The 18,444-nt window shown below is 37.1% G+C and overlaps 1 protein-coding gene across 4 annotated transcripts in view; it reads right to left on the bottom strand.

The window, feature by feature from the left end:
* fam49al (family with sequence similarity 49 member A, like) overlaps positions 1 to 10,527 on the bottom strand; it is a 28,514-nt gene extending 17,987 nt beyond the window's left edge. The window contains exons 1-2 of one of the 4 annotated variants that reach the window (XM_047807883.1): positions 10,116 to 10,527; positions 9,038 to 9,200 (exon numbers count right to left, since the gene is read on the bottom strand). The gene's annotated coding sequence lies outside the window, so the exon portion shown is untranslated. The remainder of the gene's footprint in view (positions 1 to 9,037; positions 9,201 to 10,115) is intronic. The other 3 variants (XM_047807882.1, XM_027175891.2, XM_027175887.2) reach the window with 3 other exon arrangements.
* Positions 10,528 to 18,444: the final 7,917 nt, after the last annotated feature.

Below are 18,444 nucleotides of genomic sequence, written 5' to 3'. Positions count from 1 at the left end.
AAAACATTTAGTGCTGTTCCATGTTTTCTCCATTTGGTGTTTATGACCCTCATTGCTGTTGAAGAGCCTTAAAAATGGATTTTGTTTTTTTTTCCAGCATAGTTGGATACTGAAACCATTAAAAGTTCACATTGCTGAAAAAGTATTATTTAAGTGACCTTTAGATGTAATAGGTGTGTGTCTGTGTATGTGTGTGTCTGTGTGTGTGTAAAATCTAACTAAACACAGTTATTAGTCACATTAAGGTAATTAGTTGCTTGCGTAACTTGGGGGGCAATTACATTTTTACACAGGGCCAGTTATTGTTGAATTATTTTTTTTTTCCTTGAATTATTTGAATAATTATTTCAAAATTATATTTTTACTTTAGTCAGGATTTCTTTTCATTGTATCCTTTTTTTCAAAATCTGAAACCTTTACTTGTCACCTATGCAAAAATATTAGAACTCAAGAAGAGGCACATTTTTCATGGCACCGTACACCTCCATCCACTTGCCATAATCAAAGACTCACACACTTCACACACAAAAAGATGCAATTTATATATATTTTCACCTGTCTTGGTATTTGTACATTTCTTTTTCTGGAAAATAATGAAACACAGAATGTTAAAATTAGGAGTGGATTATGCCTGGTTGTTTATTTTCTTCTTTCACATATGTTCTCACAATAATCCTTGGCAGTCAGAGAGGCGTGTTTCTGTTTCTGTGAGTGAGAAAGGTGCTGCTGCTGTTTTTCTTCTTTTGCTATAATCTTTTGGGTGTAAGGAGAACACTTGGACATTTGCATTGGTCGATGTGCTGTGTATGGAACATTAGCTTAGCGCATTGGGCAGTGGGAGGGAGTGTAGTGCAGACAAAGAGCTCAGCTCTGCATATGATGGGAAATGGCAATGTCGGGACTAGACTGACTGGTAATGTGATGCTATGGGCCTGAGACTCCCCATCATCATCCTCAGTCAATTCTAGCACTAGGAAGAATTGTGTGAGGGGGACAGGAAGGTAGGGGGAGTTTGTACTTTGCACCCCTCCCCCATCCTCTCTCCAGCCTCAGTGTCTGTGATCAGAGAATGGAGCTGTGTGAAAAAAGACAATTGCTGATCAGCATTAAGGGTTAATCTTGAAATGTTTTTTTTTTTTTCATTTGATGTTTTAACTCATTTCGTTTATTCATTCATTGGGTTTCAATGTTTTTGGAGTATCTGAATGTATTAGTGCCATGCATCCTTTTCTTATGATATAACATGCATAATTAACAAAGCATACTGAAACCCTCTGTTTTGTCTCAGTGGATTACTGGAGGAGTTTAGCTTGTATGCCTGGTTTTCACACTGCATGTTAGCTGTTAAAAGAGTGTGATGAAGTCTTAAAGCTTCTGCTACAGTTTTGCATTTTTAAAGATCAAATTATTTCTGGGAATTTTTTTTCTTTTGGTGAGGATCCATTTTTGGTAAAAACATAAGTATCATTATGCAACAACAACAAAAAAAATAAATAAAATAAAAATAAAAAACACACCTTATGAACAAATTGATTTGATTGGGCAGAAGATACCTATCAATTGTATATCACAGCAGATCTGATCATGGTTCTGGCTGCAAGACAAATCACAGGTTTACATTAATGCTATATTATATTTATATTAATTTCATTCTTTCTGTAGGACACAACAGCCCACTCAGATGACTCCTGTTACTATAGAGCTACTTTGATGAGCTGATCAAACTGGATTAAAAACCGTTTCATCGTTTTATATAACCAAGAAATACATAATACATTCTTTTTTTTTTTTTAACATTTTTCTTTTTATTTAACCTTAATGGAAGGAGTCTTGGATATCTGTATTGGATATCTGATTTGTAATGCTCAGTAAGCTTCTTAATAACATGACATGGCTGTGCTTTTTGTCTTATTCAAGAAGGAATAAGACAGGTTGGTGAGGTTGGTTTATGACTTTATAATTTCCTTAATGAGGGATAACAGGAACTAAAATTTCTTGTGCATGTTCCACAACATTAAATGTGACTATTATAGGCTAAAAGTAATTCTGTAATAAATTGTCATATTGCATGGTATACAAAAAATTAGGAAATTGGATAATAGGGGAAATATCATAGCAGTAATTCTGTATCACACAACCCTGGCTTTTTCGTTATTTTCTAATTAAATCATGCTTCATAATGTTTTAATTTTATCTTGAACAACATCAATAAGTTTCAAAATATGAAGGACCATGATATGGCTAAATTGTAAAATTCACAGTTTTGAATTTTGCTGCAAATTATCATGAGTGTGTTATTTGTCATCTAACAATTACTAACAAATACTAACAACGTTACAGAATCCGGGTCCACCGAATATCTCTCTTCTGTCCAATCCAAATCAATTTTTATTCTCTCCCTTCCCTTTTGACAAAGCGCAGTTGCTCAAGGTCACCAGTTAAATCAACAGTCTATAAATAGCAACATGTCTTGTCTCATTGACAAAAGCTTCTCTCCTTGCACCTTTCAATAAGAAACTGGTTTACTCTGATTTATTGCTGAGTCTGAAAATAAAGTGAATGGTTATTATATAAAAGTTTTTGTATGTAAGTGGATAAGAGAAAGAAAGTTGATATCTTCAACATCTGTTATTGATATATTGCCATGACCCACATAAAAGCATGCTGGTTAATCTCAAAGTGCATCTTTGAGTCTGTTGATCTCTTTGAGACTTGTTTGGATCTGTGCCAGTAGCTTGTTGTTTAATCCACTGCACGCTTATCCGATACTTAGGTGCCAAGGCTGTCAGGTTGCCCCCAGTGCCTACCGCTTGGCTGCCTGTGGCCACAGAGAGAGATGGATGATGAGAGATGGGAGGAGATGAGAAGCTCTGTGCTAAGACAGTCCTGCTGGGACTTGTGATCTAAAATTCCCTCCAACCCAAACATTTTCATACAGAGAAAGCACTTCAGATTAGTTTCATCTAACCCTTGAGCAATGACGGAGATAATAAATATGTTAATATGAGCACACCAGAGTGTTTAAAATAGCATGCAAATTAGTTTGTGCTGTTACTGTTAGTCTGGAAACCTGAATGTCTGAAGTGGCTTCATTTTTTCTTCTAACATGTATGACTTTTGTATGAAATTTTTTGTTGCCTCCTGCCCATTTTTTTGCTAATTAGCTTACCCTCAGTAAGAATACAGTATTATATTTATAAATACAGTGGCATGAAGCAAAAATAAAATAGAACATGTAAATATGCTCAGATTGCTCTGATGGTTCCAAAGGTATTTATTCTTTTTTTAATTACAGCTCACTCAAATGATTGAAGGTGCTTTTTCTATAGAGCTGCATAATAGTGTCTTCATCAATATAATATATGGTTTTCTCCCTTCCTTATTTGCTACTTGTATTATCCTTATAATAATATTACAAACTCCTGTTGTTCAGTATGGACCACTTTACATGAATACATGAATCATTTTATACAGTTGATGATGCATGAAACAATTATTAACATCCTAAAATTCCAATCCTCACTTTTTTCTGCATTAGATTAATGCAATTATTCTTTATTTTGTATATGGTGATAAATGTATAATTTTGGAAATGGAGTTAAAGAGGTTTAAGTTTGAAACAAGTCCGATCTCCTGTATCATTACAAGCTGTTGGTAAATGTGTGCCTTCAGAATGGTGCAATCGCACAGTGCACTTTGGCTTTCTTGCTATCAGACATGGCCATTTTTAGCTCTTCCTGTAAAAGTGTCTCTCTTCTCAGACCTGCTCTTTGTGCTTTGTCCAAGTTTGTTGCGTTCTGAAACAAAGCTCTTTGCCAAAGATTGACAGCTCAAGGCGTCGTGGAGCAGTTCTCTATCTTGACCACTCAATGTCTGGTGTGAAAAACTAAAAAAACAATATATAAATGTGTTTTGCAATGAATCTTTGTTGTAACACTGCAGTAAAATTTTTTAATTAAAGAGTTGATCATTCTATATTAATAAAAAATGATTTCCATATTAACCTAAGTGACTTTTGCACTACTTCCACAAGGGTTTCAAGAGGCTTAATGCCATGTACAATGCCAAGTCTAATGATCAACTGAAACTGTAAAAGCTTTACTTGTGCACTTTTATATCCCTTAAGCCTGAACATTAATTGGCCATTTCTGTTAATGTAATTAAGTTTAGTGTTGTGTGAAATGCCATATAATGGTTCAGTTATATTTTTAGCCATTTAATTCAACTTATTGCCATTTAGCAAATTCAAGATGATGCTTGTTTGTTTGGCATAGCAGAGCTTTACATGTATTGTGTTCAAAAATTAGAATGAATGCAACAGATGATTTTTACTGATATACCCTTATTCTGGGCAGCTCTATTTGATATTTTAAGCATCCAACTGTGAATATAGAAACTTTATACACACTGCTGACATGACTGCTCTCTCAGCAGTGTTTATTTGTCAGTATTCACCTATGTGAACTCTGTAGTCGAATTGTATTTCTAGAGCATGCTAAATAAGAGTTTGGGTTTCTTTTATGGGGTTTTATGTTTAATTTTTCACATGTCCATTATACTACTTGTGTATTATAATATGTTTTAGTTTGAATCTTTTATAGATCTATCATTCTTATATAATATGGTGTGTGTAATGTGCTTGGACTCATTACAGGATCTTGAAACATTTTGAGCTGTATAGTGAAGAACATATTTTAGTGCTTCTGATAACCTGGAATGTACAGTATCTCACAAAAGTGAATACACCCCTCACATTTCAGCAACCATTTTATTATATGTTCTCAAGGGACAAAACTATAGCAATAAAAATTGGATATACTTTAAAATAGCCAATGTGCTGCTTGTATTGCAGTATAGATTTACTGTCCTCTAAATATAACTATATAACTTAACATCCAGCCATGATTGTCTAAATAACTGGCAACAAAAGTGAGTACACCCTAAATAAACTTGTCAAAACTGTATCCAAAGTATCAATATTTTCTGTGAGCAGCATTGTTGTCAACCGCTGCCTTAATCTTCCTGAGCATGGAATTCACCAGAGGTGCAAAGGATATTGCTGGGATCCTCTTCCAATCCTCCAAAATGACATACAGAGCTGCTAGATGTTAGACACATGGAGCTTCTCCACCTTCTCTTTGAGCATGCCCCACAAGTTGACCAATAGGGTTCAGGTCTGGAGACATACTTGGCTACTCCATCACCTTCACCTTCATCTTCTTCAGCAAGGCATTTGTCATCTTGGTGGTGTGTTTGGGGTCATTACTAAGTTGGAAAACTGCAGCCCAGTTTCTGAAGGGAGGGCATTGTGATCTGCTTAAGAATGTTACTGTACATATTGGAATCCATGTTTCCCTCAATAATAAAGCACAGCTCCCCAGTACCAGCAGCACTCATGCTTCCCCAGACCATGATGCTACCACCACCCTGCTTGACTGTATGCAAGACACAATTTTCTTGGTACTCCTCACCAGGGCGTTACCACATGTGCTGGACACCATCTGAGCCAAACTAGTTTATCTTAGTCTTATCAGACCACAGGACATGGAAATTGTACTAGAAATTCATGATCTTGGACAAGTTTTCTTCAGCAAACTGCTTGTAGGGTTTTTTGTGAGCCAGCTTCAGCTTTTCTTGGACAATGGCCATGCAAACCGACTTGTTGCAGTGTACATCGTATTGTCTGAGCACTGACAAGCTGACCTTACTTTCTGCAATTTCTAAAACAATGCTGGAAGCACTGGAATGCATCTGTTTTTTTTAAGCCAACTTTCGCACCTGACGCACAGCACAAGGACTCAACTGCTTTGATCGACCCTTGCATGGCCTGTTCTGAGTAAAACCCATCTTGGAAAACCTTTGTATGACCCTGGCCACTGTACTGTAAATTAGTTTCAGGGTGTTACCGATCTTCTTATAGCCTAGAATTGCACTCAAAGCATCAAATTGCTCAAATTGCTACAGTAACTGCTCTAATACAAGATACACAAATTTGTATGGTCCTGTTAGGCAGACAAAGACATGAACATGATGAATAGAACATGTGGCTTTGCATGGTTATGCAATGTACAGCTGTTATCACTTAGGGTGTACTCACTTTTGTTGCCAGCTATTTTTACAATAATGGCTGTATGTTAAGTCATTTTCAGAGGACAGTAAATCTATACCACTATACAAGCAGCACATTGACTACTCTAAATATATCCAAATTTAATTTTTATAGCATTGTCTCCCTAGAAGATATACCAAAATAGTTGCTGAAATGTGAGGGGTATACTGTATCTGCTTTCCTTTGCATATTCTCAACAGAGCCTTTTTCATGGGTAGCATTGTATACACGCACACACACAAACACACACACACACACACACACACACACACACACACACACACACACACACACACACACACACACACACACACACACACACACACACACACACACACACACACATCCACATTGCAGCAGTGACAGTCAAAGCTGATCTCAAGGTTACTACAGATCCCTTGACATCCCCCACTGCATCCACCCCCAACTTGCTCTCTAGATTCTCACCCTCTATAACAGCCAAGCTCATGGTCTCTGCAGAGGGGTAGTTCAGAAGACCAGGAACCACTGTTCAGCACATCTTCTCTAAACCGAGAACACACGGCACAACATGTCCTTTGTGCAGTAAACAGCGCACTCAAAATCCATCTTAGTCTAGCGCTACAAAGCCCACTGGGCCTGTTCTCTCTGATGCCCTCTAAAACAATCCCTTTCAGCCAAACATAGTAATCCAGATCATCTACTTCTTCAATGACATAGGAGATGATAAACACTTTAATATGAACAGGAGAGAGATCAGACTTGTGACAGTACAGTGCTGACAGTAACCATAACATCACTGCCATTGTGGAGTTCAACATCTTAAACAATCTTTGGATAAACTTTATTTGTCTTAATGGTCATTTGGTTAACTAGATTCTGCTGACTGCAAGGAAATTATTAAACAAAATGTAGGTTAATCAAATTTCGTTTTTTTTTTTTTGCCTACGGTAACACTGAGAAGATATCATGTATATCATGGTACAGGTTGGGTGCAATGATGCCTCACAGCTCCAGTCCAATCCTGAGCTCATGTTACTCTCTGTGTGCAACGTCTCTCTTTCTACATGGGTTTTCAAGTTCTCTTGTTTCCTCCCATCTCCGAAAAATATGTGGCAATATGCATTGGCCACACTACATTGCACCTAGGTGTAAATGTGTTTATGTGGGGCCATATTTAAATTTAAATTTATGACATTTGGCAGACGCCCTTATTCTGAATGACTGGTGTGCAATCCAGGATGGAATTCCTGAAATCATCTGCCACCCTGACTAAGATAAAATAGTTACTGAATATGAAAAGATGAATGAATAATGATTAAAATCTGCTTGGTGATGAAATTAAAGAACTGACTAGTAGCATTGCTTCATCTTCACTATCTGCTGTATCTTTATCAGGGTTGTAGTTGGTCCAGAGCCTCTTGGGAAACCTGAACACAAGGTGAGAGTACACACACATGTGTACATGTAAAAATACATCTATAGGCAATTTAGAGTAGCCTGGTGTGATTTTGTTTGGTGAGACGTTCATTTAGGACTGAATCCCTGAGATGGGAGCATCCAGAACTACCTGTTGTGCTTCCAGGACATTTTTAATAAACTAAAATTTCCAGTAAATTTTGCAATTAAAAAAGGCCCTAGTCCACCTTTTCTTCTAAAGTTATCAATGAATGTTAAATAACATCGGGACAGAGTCTAATTTGGCTCTGCATCCATTTCCACCAACAGCATCATGCTACTGTATAACATGAGGTAAGGATTTCTCTATCACATATGTCCATGACAAAAATACAGGATACTGATAGCTTGCATACCCCCATAGGAAGTGTTGTTCAGTGTGTTGTTTAAAATGTAGCATTATATGACATATGAACAAAGGCTATTGTGGTTTCGTCCTCTCCGCATTCACTCACAAGATTTGTTCTACATTTTTGCATCTCATCACTGTTATTAACCTGACTCTATGTACATACAATATGTACACACAGTACAGACTTCTGTTAAATGTATGTATTTTATGTCACTTTCTGCATATTTTAAATCGTGTATTGCTGCATTGCACACAGTATATCTATTGTCACATACAGTACTGTACTCTATATCACTGCACCTCTTAGCTAACATGCATCTGATCCTCAACACTACACAATATACCGAATTTCATAAGCATCTCATATACAGGTATAAGACTGAAATATAGTAATAATAATTATAAAGGGGAAAAGATGTTTAAAATGTGAATTTTATATCATATCACACCAAAAACTTTTGTTCACAAGAAAATAAAATGTGGGATATTATTCATGACTGCTAAATTGAATAGACTTAGTTAATACTTAATGAAAGGTGTCTCTTTTTTGAATAATTAAAACAGTTCTGTGCTAAGAATACCTGTGACTCAAACTGGACTGTGATAATTACATGATAATTACAATGAAACAACTTGAAGTGAATAGAGGATGGAGGTAAAATGAGAGGAATGGAAGGAGAAGTGCAGGCAGACATGTTTCCATGGGCGAAGGGGAGAGATTTGGGGAAAGAAAGCTACATCATCTGCAACAGCCAATCCGGACGCTCTTATAAAATGTTCAAAGGGAGTGTCCTAGCAACAGACGAGTAAATATCTGTTCTGGCTCTTTTCATTTTGTATATTTGGGAGAATTTTCCCTTGAGACAGTTTGCTTCATATGTTAACATATTTCCTATTAGTATCTATTTGATCCCTGACATCCAGATAGCCATAGTATTTAGATGCAAAATAATTGCATGTATTTTTATTATCGTTGACTAACAGATATCGATACATAACGCCTACATATCTACTAACTGTGCTGGTTTTATATCCTATATTTGGGATGCAAATGATAAGGTTACAATTGTGAATTTCTTCACATCTACATTAATAAAAAATGCATTCAGTATAAATTCTCTGTTAGATTTATTACACACCTGGGAGTCTGTTCATGGGGCTTTAGGGAAAAGCACACATTATTTGCACATCATGAAAGGCCTGGCTTTGAGACTTCCAGCCAAAACCCATCATATTCTCTTGTTATGCCACTTCATTAGCACATCTAGTCCTTTTCTCTTCTGTGGTTTGAATAAACCACAGCTACCAAGGAAGTGAGAAAAAAAGGAGTGGTTAAATTCTTCATTCACCATCTCATTCATTTCCCCCCCTTTTTCTCTCTCTTTTCTTTGCATCTTATATGTTTCCATCCCTATTGCAAAGCTGGATTTAGGTAGGTGTGAGAATGCATAGGATTAAAACACACACACCAACACACAAGCTAATTAGCGCTGCATGCTCTGCATGCCAATCTAAATGTCACGTGAGCCGTAAAATGTAATTTCTAACAAAGGTAGGATGAGGTACTCACTCAATAAATGCAGGGAGAAATGGTTGCCATTTGTAAAAGAAAATAGCTGACATGCAGTACAGACTGTCTGTTGTTATGGGAACTGTTGGTTTCACTTCACTTTTAGTATCTTTATGTGCTTTATTTTAACAGCGCTATTTTATACCACTGAAAATAAAAGTATATCTTATTATATTAAAGGATAACTGCAAGAGTGTGTATGTATAGCATCGGTACACAGCAGGCTTTGCTGAGCTTGTGTATGTGTGTGTATGTGTGTGTGTGTGTGTCTGTGTGTGTGCATGCATGTATGTGTTAAAATGTCTATTTGCAACACTACAACACACTGCTGAGAAAGAGGACGAGCCCTGTCTGACTGATCTCTTGCCTAGAGAAGTAGCACACCCCTCAGTTATGCTATCTGTCTCTTCCTCTCTCCCTCCCTCTCTCTTTCCACCAGCATAATTCTCTAAAGTCTGGCTGAAGAGGATGCCGGCATGGCAACCAGAGCAGCTGCCATCCCTTGCCATGTGCTACCTTCTACTCTCATTTATAGCTTTTAGCAGCAGCTAAAATCATACCAAGTGAATTAAAAAACAAGACACAAATGAGGAAGAGACAGATAGAGGAACTGAAAATGGAGAAAGAGCATTAGTGATGCTGCTTACCGGCAAGAAGGGTTACAGGGAGGCAGCGGTGCTCCTGCTCTGTCTTCAGACAAAAAGAAATAGGTGACCAAATGGGAAAACAGAGAAGTTAATGGATCAGAGCAGACCCCTGTTAGGAGAATACAAAGGAAGAGTGTGAGGGGTGAAGAAACAGCACTCCTTTCACTTCCCCTGTGAGCTGCTGTGTGGACTTCCCCGAACGCACGACTAGAGTCAACCTCACCACACGCTTTGTGTGTGTGCGTGTGTATGAAATGTGTGTGTCAGTCCCTGCCTGCCTCTGGCTTGCTCATTCGCTCGTCCTGCTCAGTTACAGAATGATCTCTCTCGCTCTGACTCTCTCTGCACTTAAGACTCTCTGCTTAGCAGCTGAAAAATAGTACGCTCCGTTCCATCCTCCCTCCCTCTTGTTCTCTCATATTCTTTTCTCTGTCTCTCACTATTACAAAGACCCTCACCAGCCTATCCCCTTCACACCCCCTCCCCCTGACTAACAACTGACATCTCCAAAGCCTACAAGCATGAGTGGGGGGAGTGTGTGAGTATGTGCTGTTTATGCATTTATGGCATGGGGGTATTATTTAACCCTTTGCCATGCAATTTGCCCTCCATCATAGCAGGTGTGTGTGAGCTGTCTTCCTGAATAAAAACAAGACCAGTCTCTGTAGTGTCTGGATTGGAGTGTGTGAACAAAATGGCCATTGTTTGTCCTCACCAGCCTACCTCATACTCATTTTGTATCTTTTCACCTCTTCTCACCTCATTCTCCTCACCCTGGGGTCAACACACCCCCTAGCAGGGGCAATAACAGTATCTCAAGTCCTCTGAACCCGGGGTGTGGATTATTTGGTACTGTGGAGCACTTGACCTATTTTACAAGCATGCTCGTATAGACAGTGCATTAGTTCATGGATCAGATGTGTATTTGCATTTGGCTCATATATGATTCATGTCTTCATCATTATCTTCTCTGCAGTATGCCTCCAGTATGTGCATGGACTATTCCAATTATTTACAATGGCCTCCTACAGTGCTATCATCTATCTTACTCATATCAAATATGCATGTTGTTAAAATGGACTTATCCTTTGATATCGAACATGACAACTTTGCATGATCATTGATTTGTAACTTGATGTAGCACTTTTTATTATTGTCAACAGCACAGTGTTTGGCTGATTATTAGTTGTGCATCTTGTATAGTCTTGTATTCTTAGTGTAGAGTGTGTTAGAGAATCCCTATTAGCTTTAGGGATTAAACTACAAATAAAAGAAGATATTAATAGTCAATATTACAGGAGCTCAGGACTTGCTTGTGGCAACAGGGTGTAATCATTTAACACTTTCCAGAAATAATATGTCAGGCCTATGACAGAAATATCAGGAGTATTAGTCTCTGTGAATCAAAAAAAGGGAAAGAATAACAACCATGTCATCATGTATTTACGGCATTTGGCAATGTCATCATGTTCAGGTGCTCCATAAAATACAAGAAATTGATCACTAGGAATGAAAGTTCAATTCTATATTTCGGGTCCAAAACAACTGTTAGACATTAGTTGTCACTTATCATTGCATGTAGTTTTCAGCTTCAACTGAGCATGTTCAATCAGCGTTTAAAGCTGGCAGGAGAAAGCGTTCTCTGATCCAAGTGAATCAGTGCAGAAAGGAAACTGAACCAAACAGACCAAGATTAAAACAGTCTCACACACACACACACACACACACACACACACACACACACACACACACACACACACACACACACACACACACACACACACACACACACACACACACACACACACACACACACACACACACACACACACCAATCTAGTATCTAACAGCTAATGGTAGGTACATGATAACTAGGCTTAATTGATAACTTAATTAGTCTATTCTCAGAAAGCACATATCACACTAAATAAATAATCAGTATTGTACTGTTTAATGTATTAGTATTATTTTCAGAAGACTTTTCAGAGTATCGAGAGAGATATTTGGATCATATATTCTAAAGAACCACAAACCGGGGGCACATTGTTTTTAAACTTTCCAGATAGGTTTAAACGGCATCTGGCTGAGATTAGACAAACCATCTTGTTGCAAGAAATGTGACAAAAGTCACAAATGTGGGAGACTTTTACTTTCATGCAGGTATGAATAAGAGGCCAGATACAGAGCTTTGGGGTCAAACAAACACCACATTCATTATCATGAACATCCTGTCCTGTGCGATGCATTTACACACTTTATTTATTCCTCGTTAATTGCTGAAAAGTCATGGTTTGTTAAATTATGCTGCATTTAGAAATTAATTCAGAAATTAGAAATTGTATCTTCTTGAAATTGTAATTCTAACTCCATTTTTGACCTCAAAATGTGTCTGAGCTTTAAAGGACAGTTCCATGTTTGTCACTTGTAACCAACAAGCTTGGCTAACTGTAATGATTACAGCAAACTTTAAAGATAAAGTAATCAATTTAATAAAGCAAATACATCTGCATGTTGATTGAAAGCAAATATTAGAATATTCAGTATTTATGTTGTATTACTTTGCCTCGTCCAATTGCTATTTTCTTTATTTTTAATGCTGTAGTTTGTCATCACCTGCTCCTGCTGAATTTTTACATTTTTTTTTATTCAGTGGTCATAAATTACCACCTTTAGTTAAATGCAGCTATAAGCTAGCTTTTTTATTTTGGTAAATCAAACCAAGTCCATTTCAACATAAATTATTCTAGATATGAACATTTAAAAAGAACCAGAGCCAGAATTCACAGACCATCCTGAACCTGCTGGTATTTGAAAGCAAGCAAAGCAAACCCACCCAGTTTAGGCCATAAATTTCTGGTTTAAATCTGAATAATGTCATGTAAAGTATCATTATGTCACACCCTTAGTGCACACAGGTGTCAGCTTTTAGTTTTGCATTGTAGTTAAGTGCAACCTTTCACAGATGTGAAGCAAACCAAGGTGATCATTAATTGCCACATCAGCTTTGTTTGCCATGGCTTTTTTGTTCTCCCAGCGCTTGTATCCAAAGTAAGCTCACAAAAGCAGCTATTATAACAGAATGAATCATTTAGACTGAATCACATGTCATTATTACAAATGGAGAATCAGACCAACATTATCCGAGAAGGTAACTCCCACAAACTGAACAGGGTGATGTACATAACAAATGTTTTTAAAGTATCTAATTATAAGTGTTATTTACTGTTTGTCACTGCTTATCTCACTACTAAGATATCACCTTATTTTATACTTAAGATTGTAATGGATTTCATTCTAAATGCTTGTTTACAGTTGCTTACGTGCTTATTTTCAGTCATGGCTTGTCTTGTGACATGTTTAATCTGTTGCTGCTATTGAATTTGAAGTACACTTTGGAAAATAGAATTTATTTCAGTGTGTAAACAAACAGAAGTTCAGGTTCAAGTTCAACAAAAATATATAATATAGCACCAAATATGCTGCTTTTATTATGGCAAAAAATAGTGAGGAATCACTGGAAACCCCTATATGTTATCTGATGATGCATCTAATGAGATCAGTCATGTAGTGAAGTGTGATTAAACCTGACAATTTGCTGAGTGCCTTGGCCTTTATTCTATCTGCTATCCTGTCAGCTTTGTACTCTATGACACTTTCAAATCATGCTGAGCGATAACGAGTCAAATAGGAAGTAAGCGATGGAAGCACAAATCTAATAATTTTTAACCACCACTAAGCCACCAGTGGCATTACATGCTTTTCGCCTCAGCTTTTTTTAAAATTGGGGTGTAAATTAACAAATTACAAATACAGTTGTTATTGTAATTAAATAGCTTTCTCAGTCAATGTACTTTGGATATACTTTAACTTAAATTGTACTTTTGCTCAACTATTTTTTTCTACAAGTGTGCACTTCTTGGGATTATATAACAGACAGCCATTGGACTCTTATTATTCTTCCTAGCCAATCATATTGAAAAGCTGTGTGGCAACAGTAGAACTGGTGCCAACTGCTAATAATCATGGAGGTCGTGGGAGGAGATGAGGAGGACACCTCAAGCAGCATTAAGGTTAATGCACCAGAATATCCATGGTAGAATCTCCAAAAGCTTTTAAAAATCAAGGCCAAGAAGGGCAATAAAGTTCTCATGTCATGTTTGCTTTGAATTCCTGAGCCGCTGTAGAATAATTCAGGCCTCTAATTTGACAGGTAGGGCTGGGTTTTATGCTAAATAGGTTAGATCATGTAATAAGGGGTAAAAGCCCTAACAATGAAATAAACTCACTATTTATAGATTGGCTACTTTGCAGAACGTATCTACTCACAATATTTTCGTAGGTGACAGTACGTCTAACTGACCATTATTTTTCTTTCTAACAATAATTATCATGGCATTTATTTATTTATTTATTTTTTTGCTCGATTGAATGTTAATAGCTAAAAATGGATGCGTAAATAAACCTCCATGGAAAACACAAGGATTTTTAAATGATTTTTTTTTTTCAGAAAATGAAAGATGACCACAAATTCATACAGAATACACGTGTATTATTGCTATGACAGTATTCAAAATGACAAAGTCAATCTGCTACATTATATAACTTTATTTCCTTTTGAACATCCTTTTAAAACAACAGACCTATGCATTAAATAAATGTTCTTTCCCAGTGCTTATTGGCATTCAGATTATTATCATAATGATCTAAATATTAACGTGACTGCTGAAGCTACAAACACGCAGGTACCTGAGAGTTATCTTTTTCTTTTTCAAGCCAGAGAGAGAGAGAGAAAGAGAGAGAGAGAGAGAGAGAGAGAGAGAGAGAGAGAGAGAGAGAGAGAGAGAGAGAGAGAGAGAGAGAGAGAGAGAGAGAGAGAGAGAGAGAGAGATCACTGAGGACCAGCTCTGGTTTGGATAAACATAAGGATGTGAAAGATTATGATAATCTGGCTGTTTGTAAGGGTATATAAGAGCATGCAAGTAAATGTTAGGACTAATAGAAGACAAGAAACATGAAATAATTTAATTCGATGATATTTGTATTACTTAGAATTAAGAGCTTTGTATGTAGTATTTGGTTCTCATTAAGCAAGAGGTGAGGAAGAACTCCTTGAGATGACAAAAAGAAGAAACCATGAGAGGAACCAGACACAAAAGGAACCCCTTCTTCTTCTTTGTGACATTGTATAGTGAAATAATTTTTCCACAATAGTATATTACTAAGTGTGTTGAAAGGATATTCACTATGAGCATCACATATTTTTTGATTACAGCAGCATTTTTTAAGTAGTTCTTAATGCTTGATAAGGGAGCAATAGGATTATGTGAATGGTATGTATAGCAGTGTAAAGGTATGCATTAAGTTCACCCTTAAGTACTATAAGATTTAATCATTATGTACAGCAATCAAATCCATCAGTCATTAGTTATATCATGGCTTTTTAGAAAAAAAAACGTATTTGGAAAAAGATCTGGCTTATATGTTTTAATATTTCTTTATTACCTTATTTAAAATCAATGTTCTAGCCATAACTTTATTGGGTCGGAACCATGCTGCTCTGTATCATAACAATAGATGTCCATATGTTTTTTGTGTCTTCCAAAAATGTGTGAAATGAACAACAAAGAAGCGGCAATCAGTGTGTGAGGGAATTCACAATAAACAAATCACACCTACCTACTATATTACTGCACTAAGCTCACTGCTTTTAAGCATGATTGCAGCTCAGCAGTTGTGGAAAGCTCTGCAGAACTACAGTTCAGGGTGGTTCTCAGATTGATTGTGGTGTGAATTTTAATTTAAATGGCCTGGTCACGATGAAGACTTTAGTCATCCATGTAAACTAACACTTTTGCTCATTTTTTATTCTGGTGCAGTGGATGGAGAGAAACTTGTCTAAGTTTCTGCACTTGCATTTTTGCCACATATTTAAATGAGCTAGTTATTTGGATCAAGGGTGTTGGAGCACGGAAAACTGAAAAATATGCAGCTCAGTGATTCACATGTTCTCATTGATGTACTCAGTTGTGGACTGCCACTGTATGTGTCTGAAAATAAACCAGTGTAACATTCTATAATGTGCCATCATCCCACAGAGATCAGCTTACTCTACTGTGTCCTCTCTCTCTCTCTCTCTCTCTCTCTCTCTCTCTCTCTCTCTCTCTCTCTCTCTCTCTCTCTCTCTCTCTCTCTCTCACACACACACACACACACACACACACACACACACACACACACACACACACACACACACACACACACACACTTTCTCTTCTTCTCCCCTTCCTCCTTTTCCCTCTCTCCTCCTCCCACGCTCTTGCTCAGTTCACCCCAGAAGCCTATTTTTGGCCCTTCATTCGCAGCCTCAAAGAAGCTGTGTTACTCACCATCACTTGCCTTCCTCCAGGTCTTGTACACACCCCTGCAACGTGTGTGCAGATAGTATAGTCCAACTGCACGCTCTCTCGCCCCCGCTCGCTGTTCTCACTCTCTCCTTATAAGGGCAAAATGCATTGAGAAAGCCAGGGAACGGGGGCTGTACCAGCTCACACAGGCAGGTAGGGGGGCAGCAGCTCTGTCAAGTACAAGGAAAGAGGGAACAAGCGAGAGAAAGGGAAAAGTGGTCCTGAAAGGACAGCGCCCAGAGATTCCCACTGTAAAGTAACAGAGTGAACGATTTGCTGTGCAGTGGAGAGTGGGATTAACATTTATGTACACATTCTAATGATTAAAATAAGGCAAATAAGATTTACCTATATACAATATGAATAATAAAATTCATAATACATGCACCATTCTTAAGCTCTGTAGTCAATGGGTGCGCACAGGGATAGAGAACTGCTCTACAAGGAGTACAAAATGTAATGCAATACAAGGAGTACAAACTGAATAAAAAATAATGAGTGAATGTTGCCTGTAGCTGCTTTGTATTAACCTACATACCCACAGATCCTGTTTTCACCTAACGTAGCCTAACACACACACACACACACACACACACACACACACACACACACACACACACACACACACACACACACACACACACACACACACACACACACACATTTATAATAAACTAGGTTAGCTGAGGTTTTCTTATTTTCAAAGCACGTTTCAGTTTCTCAGTAAATGGTCTACTCTAGAACTCTTACTATTGTAAGTACTGTACTAACGGTTTCTGGGTAGAACATCAGAGACCATCACTATAACAAGCAGAACCTTTTTACGAAGCAAAATACCTTGTGAGAGCAGGTTATATCTGAGCTTAGTTTGTGACATCACAAAATAGGCGTGATAGATTTGAACCTATCACATATTATATGCCATAGTTTGTGACAAAAGGCAAGCTATTTAATGAACAGCGAGTTAGCTAGGAAACAATGTGATAACATTAAATATGGTACAGGAGTCTTGTACAAAAAGAGAAGAGAGAGAAATTTTAGAAATACAATACGATCACCAAAACATACCTTTTTGCTACATCGATGCAAAACATAACAAAAACAACATTAAGCTGTACTGTAGATGTCTTTTCTTCTCTAATGTGTATGCAAGTCTCAGGATCACACATACACATAAGGCTCTTTCTATTTAACATTTCATACACAATGATAAATCTGTGCATTTTTTTTTTTACAAAAGTAAACATATAGATGCATGCTTAGGTCATTTTGGTAGTAACTAAAGCTTTAAATATTCATTAAACATTTAAACTATGCATTAAACTATTTAAAATACTTTATTAATTTAGGGTTTAAAAGGACACATTCTTAAAAGCACACATTCTAGCTACTTTAATCTTAATTTTATTATGTAAGCAGTGTCATGCTCTAATTGTGTTTATGTTTATTGTGTTTGCAATGTTTTTTTATTACACAGGTGAGTCACTGGAAAGTGCCACTGAAACTCACTCTGATTTGGCTTTGACCGCTTGAAATCAAATTTCAGTGCACTCCACAGGCTTGGCTTACACTACACAAACAGCTATTAGAGAGGATAATGAGAGGAACACTGCACACTATGATACCTGTCTGCTGTATTAATTAAGCCTCAAATGCTGTTCTCACACATCAGCATAGGCGTGAAATCCACATAATACTACAGTGTTGAATTCTCAATTCTGATCGGCCAGAAGGCCTTTATTAATTTTTTAGAACAGTAATCAATTTTCTCTGACAGTACCATTCATTAAAACCCTCTCTTATATACAAATCCTTATGTTTGACTATTGTGCAATAACATAGGTCTATATAAATATCTACATACCAATTTATACCTATTCATCATTTACAATAACTGACTTATTTATTACTATCGCCTTGACTGA

The sequence above is a fragment of the Tachysurus fulvidraco genome, chromosome 24 (genome assembly GCF_022655615.1).
Source record: "Tachysurus fulvidraco isolate hzauxx_2018 chromosome 24, HZAU_PFXX_2.0, whole genome shotgun sequence".
Taxonomy (NCBI): Eukaryota; Metazoa; Chordata; class Actinopteri; order Siluriformes; family Bagridae; genus Tachysurus; species Tachysurus fulvidraco.
The sequence above is the reverse complement of the archived record's forward strand: the minus strand, read 5'-3'. Positions and strand labels throughout refer to the sequence as shown.